We start from the raw sequence: 22,262 nt of genomic DNA on the forward strand, positions 1-22,262 counted from the left end.
AAAGACATTCTCAGATGTTCACTTAAATTTATCGGCCAGGTCTTTGGCCCAGGGCATTGGTATCTAGTTGAAGGCCATCTGGAAAACCCTTCCGTACTTATTAAAAAAATAAAAAAGCAATGCAAAAATGCTCAAACCTGTCAGCATTGTGGTTTGGTTGTGTGCAGTCCAGTTGCGTGTATGTGTTTATGTGCTTTATAAAAGTTGGGCTTGGGCCAATAGCCAGCCAGGAGGACAGACGAGGAAGCAGATGGATCTGTTTGGACTTAACCCTTCCCACGCCACTTCATCCTCTTGGCCCTCCTTTTCCAACCTGCACGCCTCTCTGCAGAGTAGAATGAAGGGAGGGGGGGGGGGGGGGGGGGGGGTGTGTGTGCGAAGACAGAAAGCAGACAGACAAAACCAGAGGGAGCAAGAAAGTCTTTGCTATTGCAGACCTTTCCATACAGATTCAGTCTGCTCTGAACTATGCTGACATATGGCTCCTGCTGCCATGTAGGAAATGCTCTGGTACTCGGCTCTCTGTCTCCGGCTCTTCTCCCCCTCTGGTACTCTCTGCTGTCTGCTCTCTCAGCCAAACCAGCACTTTGCTTGTTTGTCCCACGAATGTCTTGCTTTTTCTGGGATGTTGAGTCACCACACCCAATGAGGTCCACTGGCTGTCTGCCGATTGTTTTAGCCACTCTGCCTCCCTCTTTTTTGCTATGGCCGTTCACCACAGTAGTCAACGTTTCACCTGCAAACATATAATTGCTGTTGGTTCCATGCAAAAAAATCATTTTTTCACAGTCAGGCACACACCACAATACGCAGTATACTTTTTTTGTGCTGAGAGGTGAATTGATCGTGACCTTGTTGTTTAGCCCCAGTTCATGGCCTGGCCAGTGTCTGTCTACAAACATGCTCAGGAGAGGGTTTGCAAGCGATGTCACCACAAAATGTCGCAGTCACTCCACAGTCACTGCAACAATGCAACAATTAAAATATAATCCTCAAATGTAAAACAGCTGGTGAATTGAACAAACAAAATTAAACTTTCTCAAACTTGTGTAGTTTAAAAACAAGACAAAAACGGAACAGTCGACTAATGCAAAAGGGAGATTCACATAGTCTACGTGTCAGAAAGCTCAATATCTGGCTATATTTTGTGTTTACTAGATCTGAATCTCATTGTTTCATAGAGTCAAAATACAATACCTGAATACCTTGAGGCATTCGAGAGTCATTCAGATTTTGTGTAGAAATGCAGGGTCCCAGTATTATTGGAAATCAGTGTCAGCTGAGTAAAGTTTCTGGAAGACACCCTCCCTCCTAACCAGTGGACTGTAAATAGAAAACCCTGAGGGAAGATCAATACCAACTCTGCCTGTTGATGAGGAGGGAAGCTCACTGTGTGAAAGAGATGCACGGCATGTTTTATAGAGTAGATGTGCTCACATGGTATCCCAAAAATTGCCACCATCTTTTTCCCATATTGGCATGGCTCGATAGGTCCGTCTACTTTTGTATTTTGTTACCTCTTGGTAAGGAGGTTATTTTTTCACCCCTTTTTATATTTGTTTATTGGTTTGTATGTTTGTAAATAGGACTACACAAACAAAATATATCAATGGATTTTCTCAAAACGTTTCTTTGTATCACACTGGCTCCTCCACTTCTTTTTGGAGAAGAGAGCAGCTGTGGGTCAGTGCACTGATGTCATCTGTTGCTGTATGGTAACAATAGCTTTAGTTCCTCTTCCCATTCCTTCCTTCCACCCATCCATTACAACTACTACAGCCAATACCCATCTACTACACTCCGACCCCCCCTTTACCGTCCACCAACAGAAATAAGAGCCTTGGTCTTATTGTTCTCAGTGATGTAGATAACCATAACATAAGGGGAGCAGGAGAGCCAGAGTCAAGTAGAGAAAGGGGTAAGGGGTAAGAGGAGGAGCTCTGGAGGCTAGCTTTTGTTTAAAAAAAGTTGAGTCTCACAGTCTTATGTGGGTGTTTTATGGATAGATGGTGGGGGATGGTATGTAGAGGGTTTAGACAGGCACTGACCTCTGATCTGAAAGACGTATTCAGGATTTTTTTAAAGTCAACTAGTTCACCACCCTCTGGTGTCTGTCTCTTATCATTATCTCAGAGCGTCAACCAGCACCCCAGGAAAGACTGCTGTGCTGTTCTTACATAATCAGAACTGTGTTCTTTACGTGCTTCTTATTCTTACCTCTTGGCCTTTTTTGTGACCTTTGGCCAAACCTTAATGGCACTGCATTGACAGCGTCACAAGCCTTGCAGCCTTTCAGAAGCTGTTAAAGGGAGATGGGATTAAAGTTAGACCTGTGTTCAAATTCAGCAAAGTAAGCTACCAAAGTGTTGTTATGGTATGTGCTTGTTATGATATGTTATGGCGAAGCAGTTGTCAATGTTGATATGATGAAAGTTACAAACTTTTGTCTATGTATTTTGCATAGTTGCTTCAGTATCATCTGGAGATCAAATACAACATACGTCATAATTTCAACAAGCTTTAGAAGGGTCTCAAGAAACTATGGTCTTTGTTTATATACTCTCTTTCACAAACTCATAATAGCTTTTGTTCACATTTTCTCTGAATATTTAAGCCCCAATAACAAGCCATATATCTGTGTTTCAAGTATTGTCTCATTTCTATCATTAACCGTTGATTTGTCACCATTCATTGTAGTACTTGCATGTTAGCTGAGAAAATGGGCTGGCACATAATGTACCAGTAAATGACTTCCCAGTAGCCTGAGACTTAAGAATCTGGTATGTGCATGTGTGATAGCGGTGCAGTATTTTAAGGCTACATACATACAAACATGGTTTCGTTTAAAAGCAGAACTTGAAAATTAAGACGAAATCCTTCCACACATGCGTTTTATCTAGGCATTCTCATACTCGTACCCATGGCCAACAGTGTTAGGAGAAGTGGGGATCACAGGCGTGAAGCGTTTGAAAAATAGAATATAGTAATGTGGATGTAGCCTAAAATTAGGTAATCTGTGTCCTCTGTACTGATGCCTGGCCACTACCTCAGTGCTCCTTTGTTGTACAGTATTTGCCTGCTTTGACACCACCTCTGCTGTGAGAAGACAGAAATACAAAAGTAAAAAATTTCAGGAGAGCTCTTCTGCACTCTCATTTTGTGTAACTAAGTAATGTACCAGTAATTCTAGAGGACCCATTCATAATGACATGGTTCATAAAGTTTAACAATTTATTTGTGACATGCTGTTGATGTCATTTATATGGTTGTAATTTGGCAGAATTTTTAGTTTTATTAAATTCTGGGATAATGGACCTTTTTATTCCTACCTCTGTTTTTGTTGTTTTTCGATTAAAGTAGGTCTATGGTGCGTCACTACTAGTTGTGTCAAACAAATTACTTTTTAATGGGAAAACCCTTGTTGGGTTTGGTTTCTTGTCATGATTTGTTTATTAAGCAGTAATTCCTTTGCTCTTTCACTTTATTTTCCTAAAGCAGACTCTAAAAACATAAATGTGATAGTATCATGTGATGGGCTTTGCCTGCAAACAGAGGGGCAGATCACAAAGATCTGGCAGTTGGGAAAGTTGGTTTCTTTATATTATTGAGACACAGCACCCTGCCATCTCTGTGCATTTATTGTCATTGTGTTTGACAAGCTTTGTTTTCTGATCCACATCATAATTTAAAACTGGCATTTTGAGATCTATCCACTTCGGAGATTATTTTTTGAAAAAGCACCATGATGGGTGGAAAAACATTGACTTTGGCCCGAACTTAGAGAAAATGATGCCTTTTCAGATTTAGCAGGCTTAGCCTGGATATTTCCTTAACTAGCAGTCATAGGCAGCAGCCACTCATAGTATGATGTACCATTAGATTGCATCAGCCAGATTCAAAGCTCTTCCTTCTGTCTGTCTGCCTGCCTGCCTGTCTGTCTTTCTCTTTGCTGCTTTGCTGTTTCTTTCCTGTTTTATGGACAGCACAACATCCTAATTGTCTCTGATAGCAGTATTTGCTTAGACAAATGGGATGGCAACTGCTACGACTAACTACTAATGTCACAGGAGGCTTGTCTGCAGTTTACTTGCTTTGTTTTACTGTCATAGCCAAACATTTATTTTAATGGATTAGAATCAGTCCTGATGGATTAATGAATTATTGGGTGCATCACCATTTGGGGAAAAATAAAAAAATCAATAACAATGTATTAAAGCAAATTAGTTAAGGCCTCGTATCTTTGCCACAGATTGCTGGGTTTTTTGTCATGGCCAGAAGGGAGAGTGACTCACGCTCATCCGCCCTCACATTTAGAGTTTGTGTGCTTGTGAGGAGCGAGCGGCTTGTTTGTGTGACAGTGATGTGTTCAGATAAGACATCAGAGGTGTGGCGACTGTCTATTTTCTGCCCTGCATCGTTATCTGCCTGCTCCTGGCCACGTCACAAAGCTTGAAACTCACCCACTGCACATGTAGGGTTGTATTGTATTTTTGTCAGTCAGCAATGCACTGCTGCACGCTCTTCAGAAATACCAGTGTTGTGTGGATTGTGTGGAAGTAAACCTAATACAGATCAAATAAGCAAATATATCAACTTAAACCTTTTTTTATTTATTCTTTTAATTCCAGTCACCACTCACATAGTAGTAACCCAGTCAATGTAGCAATGAGGCAGGTTTTGGTCTGGTTAGGTCATGTTGGCTCTGCTATTATCTTGATTTTTTTTTTACAGCCCATGTGCCTGTAATTGGGAAAAATATTGGTCTTGGGTTAGGTCCGGACCCAAAAAACTGAATTCCTGTTGGTTTCGAGTTGGGCTATGTTAGTTTTCTCTCTGGCTTGGACAGAAGATTGCTTCCTGAGCCGCATTCTAGTACTGATTGGTCTTTGCTGTATATGTTTTGTGTTGTCCTTTACAGCATTCACATTTTAACTATCTCTGTCCTAGCACGTGAAATACCCTGAGGAGATAGAAAATAATGGTTCATATAAAGTATTACGAAACATATTAATAGGTGAGAGAGCTGTGTTTGTAATCCAATCTTTGTCATTTAGGTGTGTTTGTGTTTACTGTATGTGATCACAAGGAATGGAAACATGCACTCTGCAAGGCCCAGCTTTTGTACTCTTGCACCAGTTTGCCAATTCTAGTTGTTTTCAACACTAATACACAGACACGTGCGGTTTTTGTTTTTACTGTTTCCTCAAATGTGTTGATTCAGGCAAAGTCTTCAACATTTCACCCGACTGTCCTTAGCATCAGATATTCCATTGTGATTAATACCTTGCCCCCAACCACCACCTCTAGCACGTAACTGCTCACCTAGAGTACACATTATATTTCAACTGGAGACTTGGGCTGTATTCAGACATGAGATTATCCAGACAATTGGTTCTGCACATTCTCCAAACTTTGCCTTTCACGTATGACCAACACAGCAGGAGATTGTCCAGGTCAGATGCATTCACAACAACAGGAACATTGTCAGCGCACTCGGCTGAGGGGTAGCGTCTGGGTAGAAAATGCAGGAGGCAGGACATAACGTATTAAATTCTGCTGCGGAAATCACCCGTTTTACTTTTTAGCACATTGGCACTGCCATCTGTTCTTTTTGCCAAAAGCTCTCGAATCCTACTGCCTTTGAAACCTTTGTTGGTATCTTCTACATGTATATCACCTCTTTTTCATCTAGATATTATTATTTTAGTTTTTTTAGTTACGCGTTTGTTGCATGTTAGAAACGTCATCAACAGGCCCACTTTCTCGCTGTTAATTATCTGGGTATTCTCCTGCTGTATTCTCACATGGACTTACTCTGACATTGTCCGGGCATTTTAATAAGGCGCTGTCAGGAAAAACTCCAGAGAGCGTCCAGAGCAACTGACTCCCACATCTGCATTATGTCATACAACCTCTCTGGATAGTCTAAATTTCAGTGCATGTCTGAAAGCAGAATCAATCAGAGCATTTTATAAAGACGACCAGAAGCAGGGTATTTTTTTAGCAGGGTGCCCTTGAGACAAACAAATTTACTAATGCATCTATTCAATACACTGGATTGGTATCAGCACTGTTACTGAGCTTACTAAATGCTTAAGCCAGATAGGACCAATCGCCAGCAAATTATTTCTCATTTGCTTCTGGGAGGTAGCAACAGTTGCGTGTAATATATGTGTAATATAAGCATTACAGTATTGCATATCCATTCTTTTGTCATTGTGGTTCATTTCACAATTCCTATGCATTTCATTTGGATCTACCTCAATGTGAAAACAAGTTCAGCACATGATAAGGTGTGATTTTTCTGTCTAGTGAAATACTTCATTTTAATATGTTTGGTGATTTACCAGAGGTGAAAGCGTCAAAGGGAATTTTCTCTGCTCATATTCACTCAAATCATCCCAGCAGGGTTCTTCTTTATCCACTGCAGTCTATCATGAGAAATTCTATCTCATATTTTCCGTATTTTTCATATTTATCTCAATGTGACCCACAATTCCAATTTATAATTCAATGCAGTTCCGCTTTGATATGTAAATTACATTTTGAAGTATGGATTGCATGATATGTACTATTATTCTGGGAAGACAGAATCCAGTAGATGTTGCTGTGGGTGCTGCTAAAACTGTCACTCTGATGTGGTTGAATGCCTGAACTGGAACAGTAAATTATCCCGCTTATGCCTGTATCACACAGTAAAAAGCAGGGGGAGGAATTTATCCTCTCACATAAATAAACAAGTGACATGGGTGAAATGATAAAGGCAGATTTATTTTTATTTTTTTCAAGAACTACATTTTCACCTTATTCTGATAATGGAAAATGTTTCATATTTGCGTATCTTGGCAAACGCTTGTGAGCTTTTTCTTCTTGGCTTTGCTGCTGTGTAGTTCTTCAGTCTGTTTTGGCTGCCCCTCTTGTATTGAAGTGATGTAGAGCACTGGAGCCTGAATAGGCTGAAATAAACAATAGGAAGTCTAATCTCTTCCCCAGCGCTCTCCCCATAGTCCCGTGTTTAGCCCTGAGCAGAGTGAAATGCCTAATTTTCAGCAACATGGCTGCCTCTCGACAATTTTGAATTATAGTGGAAAAGCTGCTTGTCAGTTTCTTCAATCTTTTATGTTTTCCTGGCTATTTCATCCCACTAAACTTAGTTCATTGAGTTCAACCAAGGTGTAGATATCAAGCCCTTATACCAGCTCATTGTTTTCCTTTCAAACCAGATAAGCTCCAGTTTCTTCATTGAGCTGCATGGTTTTTATTTTCCGCAGAAATGTTGGTGACCTCAAGCTCAGTTCACCTGTGCTCTAGTTGGCATTGTATACTCTCAACTTTCCAGTGCTGTGGCTCACGTAGCCAACTGGTGTGAGTTGCTGAGAAACGAGGCCCTGCATAGCAGTGGAATAAAACACAGCACCTGTCACAGAGGCCTGAGGGGGACGAAGAGGACAGTGCTACATCAGCAATGCTCCCTGTATGTTTCTTTCCCTACATTTTTATTGTATATATCCTCCATACTTAGCCAGTAGAACTGCACTAAATTTTAGTTTATACTGTAATGGTGTGGATCTGGACAAAGGGGCCAGAACTACATGTTCACCTTAATCTAATAATATAATTAAAAATGTTTCATATTTGCGTATCTTGGCAAACGCTTGTGAGCTTTTTCTTCTTAACTTTGCTGCTGTGTAGTTCTTCAGTCTGTTATGTCTTTTGAATAGGACATGGGCCAAGACAGGACCCTTTAAATCTTCATGTGGATCTGGACAAAGGGGCTGATCTTTTCTTTCACATTGTGTTATTTGATACTTTCACATATTTCTCTGGGAATAATTGATGTGGCTTGAACAGGCATATTTTAGGGACTGATTTCTCATAAAATATAGATCTAGCAGATTTAAAAATGGTTTCATAGGGTGGCTGTTGGGTCTTTGTGAAGGTATGTGTTCTGAATCCCATTCTAGGTATACTTTAATTTTTATCTATACTTTAACAATACCAATTTTGATAGAGACTAGCATTAATTGTTATACTCAGGTGTTCTAACTACTAAACTAATGTATGGCAGTACATGTTTGTGTGATCCAGACCACTGACTGGATTCTACTGGTAGTAGGCTTACAGCAAAATAACAAATCCTCTCCAGATGAAGGTGCATGTGTTAAGAGCTGTGACTCTTTAGTCAGACAGGAGAAAAATATAAACTGGGTCCATTTTGACTGAAAGAAGACAATAAGACAGTCAAGTCTGTAACATTCAAATACTAATAGCAGTGTAATAGCTGGTGCTATTTGGTGTGTTTTGTCTGCCAATTTATGAACCACTCTACTGTGTCAGTTTTTTGTACCATTATGCACTTTCTGTGTTTATATTTTGGATGGTCCTTCTATGGGTGTTTATTAGTTTATATGTACTGTAACACATTCAACTTAATATATGACAATACATACGATAAAAGATGTCAATTTCAAGGGATTTTTACATTGGGTGTCAACGACGCTCAGCCATTTCCAGCAAAGACAGGAAGTTAAGAAAACAAAATTGCAATGGAGCGCTTCCCTGATGCAAGGAAACATGAGGTGGAGAGCAACTGCCTGGTGTTCAACCCATGTTCATAGTTTCAGACGGGGAGGGTGGCGTGTTTATGTGCAAGTGAGTAGGTGGATGGGGGAGCTGAGGGTGGCATCTCCTAATGGAACTGGGTCTGTACGTGATCAGGAATGAGATGAGGCAGATCTGCTCCTCACCTGTCCTGTAGTGCAGGGTAAGACACGCACACATACACAATCTGTGTATCAAGGAAAGCCTGCCCTGAGTGCTTGCTGGATAATCTGATGAATCTCCCCAGCAGCATGTGTGCCCACCTGTTAGTACAGCCCCTTGTTCCCCCTTCAATCACTACCACATTACTGAGAGGGGGGGTAATAGTGTGTTTTCGTGTGGATAAGTGGGCAAGAGTGGCTTGAGGAATGTAAAGCCACTTAACTGTTGAAAGATGACTGGTTACGGTGCGGTGGGTAGAGGACAATATAGGGGTAGAGTGATGTGTGTGCTTTGCTGATTGAACCATATAGATCTGGAGATTAGTGCTTTTGCAATCAAACATTTGCCATACATGGGCTGCTTTTCCTGGAATCTTACATCCGATCTACTGTACGCTGGTGTAGGGATAAAGAGGCATGTGTGGTTGAACAAGAAATTCCAGTGTTCAAAAGACCGAAGAGCCCTCCAGTTCTTTGCCATTGCTGTAAAACACAGTAGCAAGACGAGCCAAACCTCTGAGCAACTTTTGAATGACAATTAACCGGCAGGTTTGACTCCTTTTGGCATGGTTTTAAACACCAGTATTATAAATTAATCATACTGCTACCTGGTAAGGCTGCATGGCTGACAGCTGTTGAGTGTAGCGTATGGGTGCTGACCAGCTGCTTTCCCTCCATGCCAGTGTGAATGTAAAAGCTTTCTGTTAAGGAGAACTCTGCTTGGGCTGATTGTCACACTCAAGAAAGGACAGAAAAGTAGTACTCCACAAAAACAGCAAAACAATGTAAGAATATAGTTTTCAAATATGTGTTTGATGCATGGAAGCTGTGTAATTGAATCAGAGAGTGGCCAACACCAGAGTAAGTAGCTTAGCAGCTAGTAGCCATTTTCAGACATGAACTCCAGAAAATGTCTATAATATTGTGTCCGGAATTTCACAACAACAGGAAAATGTCAATAACATTCAACAGAGGGGTGGTGCCTGGTTAGATTATGCAGGAGGTAGGTTATAACTTATATATTTCGTGGCGGAATTCCCTTTTTACTGTTTACAGCACATCAGCGTCAGTCCTTATCATCAAACGCTTTCAAAGCTCGTTGTCTTTCAAAATTGACATTGTGCATAGCTCCTCTTTTTAATCCTGAGATATTTGAATTTGTCCTGTTTTGTGTCTGTTGCGTGTTAGAAACATCATCAACACACAAACTTGCTGTGAATGTACAAACTTTTTAATTCAGTTTTATCACATGGGCTCACTCTGACATTTTCCATACATTTTACCAGAGGGCTAGCAGGAACTGACTCAGATATTTGCAGTGTCACTTACAGCCTCTCTGGAAAATTTCAGGAAAATGTCTGGACTTCAGTGCATGTCTGAAAGCAGCTAGCGACGGGCAGGCACCAAAATACCTAGCTTAGCAGCTATTAAGAGCAGAGTTGAAGGTGACCCAGGTGATCCTGATGATTCTTGTCTTCACCCACCAGGCTCCTGCAGACAGGGAATATTGACAGAAGAGAAAACATGAAATAGGGCCATCAAATGGTACATTCCTGCTAACTCAGCCAAAACGCCATAAACCCTGTAGCTGCTTCACACTGTAGCGTACTCTTCAACAGCACCACACCTTGTGTTTTACTGAGCAGCCCCAGCAGCAGCACGAGGGTTGGGTAGATGTAGAAGTGTGCTGCGATGTAGATAACATAAAAGCATTAGGTAGAAAAATTAACAAGTGCTGAAGCCACTGAATTACACAAATGTGATGGAGCAAATTAGATGAGGCGGTGTGTCCTTTTCCTGCTGTGTGGTTGCTGAAGCTGTTGGCTGGGTGTCTCTAAACAGAAGTAACCAGCACACACTCATTGGTCTCCTGCACTTCCCCTCTACCACTCGGTGGCTTTCACACACTGCAGAAACGTGAGCCTGAATAAATTGTCACACGCTCGCAGATTATCTTCCCAGGATGTTATTTTGTGCAGGGAGGATGTTTGAAATGCCAGTCACAGACAGTGCACCCTCCCCCATCCTCTCTCCCACACACACAGTCTTTTATAATGTACCGTTGAGCAGCAGTGGAAGAGTGCAGTGTAGTATTGCAGAGCTCTGCAGGGCTTATTTTTTTGTGTTTTTTGAAGTGTGTGAGTGTGCCGGAACACATCGTGACAGTGTGGCGTAACGAGGCAACACGTGAGCCATTCTCACAGTGGGACTTTATGGAGAGGCTGATTTACAGCACAGCTATTCACACCATCCTGCTTGTTCCTCCAGACCCTCCCCTCTGTCTTTCTCAATGAGCATCTTCCTCTTGATCTCCTCTCAGTCCCTTTCTAGTCATTTCTTTCTAGCTCTTTCCACCTTTCCCCCTGTAAAATAAAATGCATACTACCTCCTCAGTTAACAAGGGGAGATGAGCCATCTGAGGCAGTGAGGGAGGGAGGCTGAGCTCAGCCGAGGCATTGACAGGAGTAGAGAGACCCAGAACGGGTGTGAGCAGCTAAATATAGAGCACCTCTTTGGAGCGGTGATGATGTCACAGGCCGGAGAGGAGAGGAAAACAGGGGAAAAAGAAGCAATGCAAGACTCGGAGGCAGCAGCCACTTCTACTAACTGACTATTCACCAAAAGCCATACACAAAGAGCTGTGTTTTATTACTGAAGCATGAGTAAATGTAGTAGTTTAAGGTTACTTTCTATGCAATTATGTCATACCAAGGCTTAAGATGTTTGTTTTGAAATCTGAAGACTTATGATCTATGGTAGATGCAGTAATGAGGGCTTTAGTTGTGTTATTTGGCATAATGTTACATTTTTAATTATGATAGGTAATTTTTATTATTCTTGATGTCAGGGACAAAATAATTTGTACTATATTTCCTTTGCTAACGTACTGATATTCTTCGTAGAAACATATTTGCACAGTTCTAGTTTTGCGTACATGGTGTGACAGTCCCACACACCCCCACCCCATACTCCATATCAAGGAGACTACCTTTGTTGCACAGAACTAATATGTAATCCTGTCAGATCTCTAGCACGAGATAACTGGATATGTGAATGCATCTGTAATGGTTTGCAGTAAAAGGAAATGTGGAGGAGCGCTCGATTTACTGCAGCAAGATCTATGTGGTTGTGCACCCGTACAAGCCTCCTTGGTTTTTTTTCTTTTCTGCTGGGTCTGTAGCATAACACTCTTCAGATGATGGCTACTACAGAGGGGATGTTTAGTGAGAAACATGTGGCCATATAATGCTTTACTGAATTTTACATTTCTTATATTGTGTCCTTCAATTTGTGCGTGTAAATGTTTTGATAAATTAGAGAGGCTAATGTTCATGGTAAAGGGACAGAAAACAAAGCTCTTTAAGTGCTTGAATCACCTTGTCTACATGACTGTCTTTTTTTGCTTTAATGTGTCTACATCACATAAATGTATAGCTTGGTACGAAACGGAATTGAAGATTGGACACCATTGTTCCCGTGGTTACAGCGTTATTTACTGCTGATTGGGAAGCCTGTGGTTTATGGGTGTGACAGTTCTGATGCACGCTCGACACAGTTGACCAATTGCAAAAGAGTGGTCCAGCTGACCAATCAGAGCAGTCTTGGAGAATTAAAGATAGAGAGTGAAAAAAGTCACTCTGATATACAGTATGAGACAAATGTGTATTTTGAACATTACCCCCAAATTATGAATCTGTAACTAGCAGATGTAAGGGCACTTTTAAGTGTGTGTTACAGCGGAAGAGTTGAGAACAGGGTGTTGCTGGTAATCCAACTAACACAGCCTTTTTATCAGTATTAACTTTTGTCAGGGCCAGTGAGGATTTTATTGCAATGCGGCAGCTGCAGCAGAGAGTGATGGCCTATTCCTATTGATCACTAAGCCTGGTGGATTGTTTAAGTACAGAAGGTTGGCTAGTCTGGTTGGAGCTGTGTATCATCTACAGTAAAACTACCAGCAACATGTTTCTAAAAAACTTTTTCAAGAAGCTGTCAGTTTGACGTTTGAATGGAATCGCAAGAGTAAATGACGTGTGGTTGAGCTGAGCAACGCTGAACTGGACTATGCTCTTAACCCTTTGTGTTTGTAAACATGACAGCTGTAAAAGCGTAAAGTTGGCCCTCTTTATGACCCATCTTTAAACAGAGGACTGTCCGCCTCACAATACCTCCCTTTTCTGTCATGCTCTCCACCTCTCTGTCGTTGGCTTTGTTTTTCAGTACATTATATAAGTTGTTGCTCTTCACCAAGCAACTTGCAGCAGTGCTGTAGTTCCCTCAGTCAAATAACATTCATATGTTTAAGGATTTGGACTTGAAAGATGTGATTGTCACTCATTATGGCAATAAAACACTTTGGAAATAAAGAGTTGTGACTCACCCAAGACGAATGTCTTCTTACCTTTGACCTAGCCTATAACAGATTTAACATCCCTTTCATTCTATCATATAAATAGAATGTATTTTATCTATATGAACTGCTTCTATTTTCCAATCATTCTAGATTTGGCTTCAGGGGAGCATAAACCACATATTATTGTGTGTGTGGGTGTGCATGAGCCTGCACATGTCCCTCATGTGATCTGATGTAGAGTGGCTTTCTTGTGTAGGTTGCTAGGCAACGTGCTGTAGAATTCTCAGTCATAATCTTTGATTTTAGCTCAGAGAGACGGAGAACGAGTGGAGGAGGAAGCAAGAATGAACGAGTGTTTTAGAGTGCATGGCTAAGCCCTCAGAAAACACATTCACTGCCTTAACAAGCTGCAGTCCTCCTTCAGAGTGGCTTTTGTAATTTTCGTGATTCAATTTAGTTCTGTGCTAAAAAGTGGTTGTGAAGCCCATCATTTTCTTGGAACTATGATTTTTTTTTTTTTTTTTACATAATTTATATGAAATGTACAAAGACGTCCAAAACAGTTGAATTAGGTTGCTTATATGAACATGCAAGAGGAACAGATATTTTATTATGTGGGATCAGCAGTGGGAGATCATTTAGTGGAGTAAAGTAGGATGGTTCAGTTCAGTTATTGTGACCTGTGTAGAATATAGTGGTAATGGGAAATATTGGCATAAAAATTTTAATAAAACATATTCATACTGGAGCTTGCACTTATTTAAAATTATGTTTGTATTTTCCCCCTTTACTCAGAGGGGACATGAACAAGAGGTGGTTATTCTCAGAGGAAGGTGGCTTTTAGTTGTTGCCCAATAGATAAAGCATGATGTGAGTAGTAATTTGGCCTACTGTGTTGTAATCTCTGTTAAGAATAAATACAGCTATGCAGAACAGTCCAAATTTCCTTCTCCAACACATATCAGGTTGACCCCATTTTCACATTTCCATTGGCTGAGAAATTACATAGAGAGTCTGTTCTTATCATCTCCTTATTATTCTGCCCTGTTTACACTGGTCTCATTCGTACCTTAACACTCAATATGCTGAAAGCATTATGGTCAGACCGCATTTAACACCTAATGCGATTCAAATCCACTTTCCCATTGTTTAAATATATTATCTGCCATAGTTACTGTGCTACTACTGTACTAACAGTAGCACAATCTCTAATGTCTACAATTGAATGGCATTTTCACAGGCTTATCTGAATATACTAGAAAAGAAAGGCAGGGAGAGGAGTTTGGAGAGCTGTTTTCAAGCAGGCTAAACAAACCTGGAGGGAAAGAGGCGGTGCAGACGGCCTTGTAGCTGACTAAAGAGCAAGTTGGCGAGCGGTAAGGGAGGCAAGTCTGCGAGAGGATGGAGGAAAACAGCCGAGTGACGGCACAGAGGTAGTGTGTGTAGGCTGAGGAGCTAGCTAGCACCCTAGCTGGAATGAAAAGCCTTTGTGTGCTTAATAAGATTGCTGGCAGTGCTCCAGCAGCTCTGGCTAGTGTAGGATTAGGCTTGGACAATCAGGACTGCAGGATCAAAACAAGGGGCAGGAACACCAGGGTCATTCTGCTTGCTAGGATACCATCTGCCCTGCTTGCCTGCCTGCCTGCCGCAGTCAGGGGGAGGGGAAAGAGAGAGAGAGAGAGAGAGAGAGAGAGAGAGAGAGAGAGAGAGAGAGAGAGAGAGAGAGAGAGAGAGAGAGAGAGAGAGAGAGAGAGAGAGAGAGAGAGAGAGAAATGGGGGAAGGGCAGACCAGAGCTCTAGAGGCATCAACAATGTTGAGGCAGAGCTAGGCAGCTTTGTATGCAGCTCAGCTTTGCTCTGCTCAGTTCAGCATGCTGTGCTCTGCTTGCATACGCACACACGGAAACCCAAAATATATGCCTGTGCATCAATATCGTGTACAGATATTAAAGATCATCTGACATTGCTATACCCTCACAAAAGGCCTTTCAATCGCAGTGACTAAACGTGATAATAAAATACACAACTTTAACAAAACAAATCATAATAAATGTCCTTTCAGTGGGATTATTAGGATTTTTTGCATTGAAAATGTATTCCTTTTCAGTCACATTTAATGCATACAATATTACACTTTTTACACATTTTCCATTTTGTTTTGATCTCTGCACAGTTATTTCTCACATTATCAGTTTTACAGACGTTTTATGTTGTTGTTTTTTCCCCTTCTCATGCTTTGACTAAAACTTTATATTTTTTGCACACTAAAAATAGCAAAAATAAAGCGCACAGAAATGTTAGAAATGGTTTTGCCTCATTATACGCTTTGTTTTTATGGTTGATATTGCCAAAGGGCGCATAGAAGTGTGTGTGTGTGTGTGTGTGTGTGTGTGTGTGTGTGTGTGTGTGTGTGTGTGTGTGTGTGTGTGTGTGTGTGTGTGTGTGTGTGTGTGTGTGTGTGTGTGTGTGTGTGTGTGTGTGTGTGTGTGTGTGTGTGTGTGTGTGTGTGTGTGGAGAGAGACAGGTTTCTTGAACGACTGAGCTGATTGCCAAGGCTCTTTTGGGATCTAGTTTAGTATTCCAGCAACATCATGCAATCAAAAAATAATCTGCTACCTTCGTTTTGCATTGAATACACTCTACTATTTATTCCCTTTCTTACTCCTAATATTTTCCTTACCCCTTCGTCCAGCTTCAGCTTTATGCTTATCCTTTCTCTCCAGTCTCAGACACAACATTACCTGCAGGCCCCATGACACAAACACACGCACACACTCTCTCCCCCCCTCAGTTCTCACACACTCTCTCTCACACAGACACGTACACACAAAAGACACGACAAGCTCAGAGCAGGGGTGGCGTCATATTGGTTCAGTCCCCCCTTTGTGTTTGTGTAGAATGGACTTGTCCAGCAGGCCTGTGTTGTGCTTGGCCTGCACACTGTATTGTTGGAGGGGGTACTCTACATGGCTCCTAGCCTCTCTATGAACTCAGATCTTGTGGTTAGCACTTTCCAAAGACTGCACCTGAACTCCCAACACAAGTATTTTTGTTAAATCATTAGTCTTTTGCTTGGTTTGCGATTTCCACAACAGATGTGAGACTGAGTGTATAAAAATATCTTGTGTTACAGCAGACTCTGTGCTGGGGAGGCTAAAAGTGTTGAGGGTGAAAGCTGTTGTGGGGATGGTGTGACAGAAGACAAGAGGGCAGGTTGAGGTAAAGAGATTAGAGGACCGTCAGGCTCAGTCGAGGCAAAGGTTGTGGGTGGTGGCTTGAGGAAAAAGAAGAGAGGGGACATACAGCTGATGTAATGTGTAACAATATCCATGCTCCTTGTAAATGCCTGTGTGCACCTTTTAGAGTGTGGGTGCATGCGTGCATTAGTACTAAGGGCCAGCCTGCTGGCTCTCATCAATAATTCACCAGTCCTTTTAGTGAGTCTCTCCTCCTCCCTACCTCCCCTCCCCCAGCTGCCTCCTCTGTCCTCCCTCTTTGCCCTAACCCCATCTCTCCTTTGCCCATCACCAAACACCTTCCAAAAACACACACCATACCCTCAGTACTTAACCATAATCTTGATACCCTATCCTGTACTACAAAGTCCCAAGCTAGTGCAAGCCAGTGTCCATATCAGATCCCCTCCCCCTCTACTTAGAGATATTTTTGTAGTTTTTGTTATCTGGTTTATGGTCCAAGATTCATAATAGGGACATATCCCAAGATCCCTTGTGTGAGGGAGAGTGCTAGTGCACCAGGGGTTTCAGGGAGATGACGTAGTTGGTTGTTTTGGTTGCAGCCATCCTCTTGTGGATGGCAGTCTTGCAGCTTTTTGGCAGAGCTCCCATGGCCACATTTAATGGTGATGCAGCACAAAAACACAAAGTAAACGAAAGGAGACAGTGGGGGGGAAGCGGAGGTCTGCCTCTTTATTACAGAATTGTATTTCCTGATTTAATTTTCCTTTTCACTTATTTGTATGACTCAGTTGCACTGTTAATTACTGCTTCAAACAATGTATTATAAATAATTTTAAATCCAGATACATGGATATTTTATCATTAAATGCACATAAACTGTGATACATTTTGGCCAGGTTTTTCTCTAAAACCTTTATATAAGCAAATGCCTATTACCCTGGCCTTGGTTTACTGTTATGGCTGCTACTGTGGAGATTTCTTTGAATAAAAAAAAACTACATAACTTTATCTTAATTTCAAAAGTAAATCTCTACAGGTTTATTCCAATCAATAACCTAAAGGGCCTCAACACAAAAAAAACACACAGCCTGATCTGCAAACTATTTCAGCTGCAGTTATTGTTGCATAAAGTTTGAAAGTCTTGCATTTTCAGAGTGATAGCTTTTCCCTTTGTTTTACCACTTTTCCTTGTTCTCCTTTTGCTTTGCCTTAACTTTGCTTATCACCGACACTGCTCATGCTCTCTTCCCCTCATCGGGCCGATTCAGCCCAGGTCGTCTTGTAGTGTGAAAACTGCTCCATTGTATTAGGAAATTTGTGGGTGAGACAAAAGAGGGGAAGAAACAGGGTGCAGCGGTGGAGGTAATTAGGAAACCAGATCCACGGCTTGGCTTCAAAGGCAACTAGATCCCTTTGCTGCGCTTATTGATCAGCCAGGAATGTTGCTGGTCTCCTTGGTATGGGAGTGAGATATCATGGAGACACTGCACTCACACCATAAACATTTGAATCTGTATTTTTTTTTTATGTCGATTTAATATGCAGTAGAAATATAATGTTGGACTGTCCGCCAGCATGAATACTGCGAGTCTGTGATTATCCAGCACGCTGTGCTTTTTGCTTTTCGTGTAGGTTTTATGAAATTTGATGGCTGGATTTTGTGTGTTTGTCATGAAGTGTAGAGATCAAGAGAGACCACAACTGTGACAGCCTTTGTATTATTTAACTCCTTCTTTCCTGTCCCCTAATTTTCTTTTCCATCCTATCGTTATCTACCCCCCTCTTGCTTTCCTTTTTCCTGTTCCCTCCCTCCCAGAGAGCAGGCACATGCAGAGCCAAGTAAACACTTTGATATGCAGAAGGAATCTCTCTTATCCCCCACCCCCTTCTCTTTCTCTCTCACTCTCTCTCCCCACAGCCTATGTAGGTCATCATGACTCACTCCTTTATGCTTCAAAAGCCGGATCCCTGCTCAGTTGCTCTATCTTGAGCCCTCTCACGTTCATCATTGTGTAAGAGAAGTGTTTGACAGAGTGTGCAAGCAAGGGAGTTGCAGACGACCATTTTATGTTTGAAATGTTTTTTCTGTTGAATTTATACTGTAGGTTTTTAGCGTTAATTCTGTAGTTTGTTTGCTTGTAACAATCATTGCTTTCAGCTGCAATATACAGATTTCTTTCTTCGAAGCAAATACAAAAAAAAAACAGTCCTGCTTGTTTCTCCTCTGCATTTTCTCTGACCTAGATGCTACAGCAATCAGATTTAACATTGTGCTGTGTCAGAAAGTAAATGCTTAGGCCTATTTCCAGGTTTGTGGCTAAGAGTTAAGTTAAACATTTTCCTATTTCTTTTTTTGTCTTACTTATAGGCAGGTTTTCACATTTGAAAATATTTTATTCTGATTCTTTATTCATCCATGCACATTGTGTACTATTTTAGATAGATTTTACATATGTTCCCTGTTTTTAAGCCCACATCCATTGCGTGACCATGTTAGCAATCCAATTGGGTTAAATCCAGGCCAGTGCACGCTGCACATCTGTTGCTGGTGCTCGCTTTTACTACTCCTCCAGCCGGCTACCTGTTGACTGGTTAGCTCACTATTTGTGTGCTTCGTCCTTGTGAGGGGTTGCAGTTCAGAGGGAAGCCCCTTTTTTTGTGCTCCTTCAACACATGGCAGAGTATCTGCATATGAATGCTGCCTTCTGCTTCTCCGCACTGCCACTGAAGAACCACCCCCATAAACGCCAAGGCCTCTTGACATGTATGTGTGCTTACATGCATGCGTCTGCACTGTCAAAGAGGATAAATCGTTCTTTTGGCATTTATATTTGAAGTTAGCAGATGAGACCAAACTATGCTGAATGTATTAACATCATCTGCGTGTGCGCGTGTGCGTGCGTGCGTGCGTGCGTGCGTGTGCGCGTGTGTGTATGGTGAAACTGCCAAGGGCTACAGTCTGTCAGAGGCGTTTACTAGTGAAGGCCAGGCTTTGAGGACCAGCTCACTATTCTGACCCAGATCCCAAAAGGCCTTAGCGTGTCACATGTGTATCCTTTTGTGCTCCTCTCTCCAGGGCTGCTTTCATATTGGCCAGACCTTAGATGGATATAAAGGAGTGCACAGGGGCTTTTTTTGATGAGTCACTCAACCGAACAAAAACAGAAGGAGGGGTGAAGGAAAAAACACAATGCCCAGCAACCCCCCACCCCCAACAGTGCTCCCTGAAAACAGTCCAATATTACATCACATACAGTGAGGACTGACAGTTAAGAGTGTGTCTAGTGGTCTTAATGGTGGTCAACCGATACGCGCTACATTATGCCATAACATAAAGGGACATGCTGGGAGCAAATTTAAATCGCCAGGCGAGCACAATAAGGAGAGGCTGAAGAGGCTTGTGCATCTGTGTGCAAGATGAGGAGGGGGGGGTTGGGTGTACCATGGTAAAAGTAAAGCTTTGTGAAGGAAACCTGAGAAGGCTGAGTTTTGGGGCTTTACATTCACACACCTGTATCATCTGTCCCTTCTCCCCAGCCTCTGTGCACCCCTTGTCCCCTGAAATATCCCATCACGGTCCCATCTTCCAGTCACTCCAGTACTACTAAGACCAGAAACTATGGCTTGATAAGTTGGGATGTCCCATACCATTTCCCCATTCCCGATACCGACCTGTACTTGGTCATTGGCTTATACCGATCTGATACCAATGCATTTAAATAACAAACTTATATAATCCATTTTCAACATCGCTATGCTACTAACCCTGTATCGAAGCGATAATTGCTTTTATTGCTGTATGGCCTGGCTCAGGTTAAACACTTTGGAAAACAAAAACACAGAGAAAATGACCAAAGAAGTTCCTTTATTATCTAGTTTGACAGTCATAACTGGAAAAAGTACACAAATAAATAAATCTAGGAATACACAACTACTACCTTAAAATAACAGTGAAAGAGCAGCCACCTTATTAGTAGTGCCACCCCATGAAACGTACTTGCCAGTGCCCAACCGGCCGTTTCGGCAGTATTTGAGAATTTTCCAATGCTGGTATCAGAATCTCTATTGATAAGTGAGTCCTTCAACAACCTCTGTCCATGGATCAATCCCAAACAAAGACTGGGACAGCTTCAAATTCTGTGAAATCCTGTCCAGTACAGTGACATGCAGTCCATCTTTGCCTTCCTGTCTAATATGCTGTCATTATTATCAACCTCCTTTTATAGCCTTGTCAGCAACTTCTCTCTAAATGCACTTGTGTATTTTCCACTGGTGTAATTTTAGTAGCAGTCCGTCTCTCTGGCATGGGTAAATGGTTAAGTGTGCCAGCAGTGTAAACTTTCCAGATTTTGCCAGAAGGCACCATTATGACATGCATTTCTATTCAGTAGTTTTCTCCCTCTGTCTTTCATGCTCATCTTCAAAGTAACTTTTCCATAAGAGAGTGGGCGTTTGCACTGGGCCATCAACAGGAAATTCCAGACTTGGAGTGTGGGGGTAGGGGATGGCTGGGAGAGAAGTGAGAAGATCAGTGTGTTTGGCAGTTTTATAAGAGCACCCAAAGGTCTCTGAGTGGTTTGGGCTGCATAAGAGCTCCCTCTGGTCACTTGAATGGGAAACAAAACGCAGTATCTTCTACACTAGTTTTGAATCGGCTCTCCTTCCTCCTCCTCCTCATAACCTTATTTTGCATGTCATTTGTAATCTCTCTTCTTAACTATAGTTTGCATTTTTTCCTCATAATTACTCCTACATCATACTTGATTTATTTCATCTACCTTCATTTTCCATGGAAAGTGCTTATATTATTTATGCTTAAAGTCTTTGTTCAGCTTTATAAATGCTGCTGAGATGACCAAGTGGTTTTCTACCTACTACTGTGCATTGGTTTCTACACACTTAAAAACTCCAGAAATTGTGTACACACACATTCTTATTAAGTTTTCGTCCTTACTAAGGATGCGGATACTAACAATCAATAATCCCTAGACATTAATCATTTACATATAATCCAAAATCTTTATTTGCCTCAACAATTCATTTTAAAATATATTATATATAGGCCCCAAACTTTACCTGGGTGGTAATTTCTGGGAGCATCAACTGGTGTGCAGACATTTCTTGTCTACTATTGTTCTCTTGTTTCTCAGTTAGATAATGTTAATCTTCACATTCATGCATTTTCCCATACTTGCATAAACATTTGCTTTAAAAGCTGCAATATAACGTGTTTATCACTGCTTAAGACACAACGGAACTTGCCACCAAGCAAACAGTTAATGCAAACCATAATTACAGGACCGCATTGGTGCTTAATTCATGTTAAAGTTTTGTGTCGTTAGTGGCCTTAAAATTTAACAGGAAAGTGGCCCAAGCAATGAAAGCCACTGCCGTTCTCCGTTTATACATCATTCTCATCTTCTTTCTAGTTATCTTTTTACTCCTCTCATGAAAACAGTGTGTACTGCCTCTGCGGTAGGGCAGCACAGGGTTATGGGGTAAAGCTTTAATTGGCTAAATTGCATACATATGTTGATAGCTTTTGTCTGGCTGGAAGTGTGTGCGTGTGTTGTATGTTTGTGCACATCCGTTTGCAGGTTCAGATGTTAAGAAGTGATACCTTGTGAGCACCAGCAGAATAATTCCCTCAGGGTAGTGCCTCTTTCAGTTATTGCCGTTTCCATTCCTGACGAAAATAGTCTGTACACATTCACACATACACACTCTCTAGACACGAAGACTGAGACACACACTTACACGAAGAGATAAAGGGATGATAATTCAAAACTGCATGTAAACTGGGTTGTGCTGCTTGGCTTAAGCATTAGGTCTTGCTATTAGATAGGAGCCATTGTTTCTTCATAATAGTCTATTGATCAAGTTGCTGGTTTGGGGTCAGAACTAGTCTTGGTAGTCCAGAGTGAGGGATGGTATCTTTATTTATTC

The 22,262-nt window shown here is 41.5% G+C and overlaps 1 protein-coding gene and 1 long non-coding RNA gene across 3 annotated transcripts in view; one reads left to right on the plus strand and one right to left on the minus strand.

The window, feature by feature from the left end:
- ankrd11 (ankyrin repeat domain 11) overlaps positions 1-22,262 on the plus strand; it is a 93,896-nt gene that overhangs the window by 32,632 nt on the left and 39,002 nt on the right. The window lies entirely within an intron of this gene.
- On the minus strand, positions 377-16,876 carry LOC117752973. Its single transcript, XR_004612172.1, has 4 exons — positions 15,797-16,876; positions 10,175-10,253; positions 2,218-2,299; positions 377-736 (listed from the first exon to the last, which is right to left on the minus strand). It is a non-coding gene; the product is annotated as an uncharacterized LOC117752973 (long non-coding RNA).

This window comes from Hippoglossus hippoglossus, chromosome 3, assembly GCF_009819705.1.
Source record: "Hippoglossus hippoglossus isolate fHipHip1 chromosome 3, fHipHip1.pri, whole genome shotgun sequence".
NCBI lineage: Eukaryota > Metazoa > Chordata > Actinopteri > Pleuronectiformes > Pleuronectidae > Hippoglossus > Hippoglossus hippoglossus.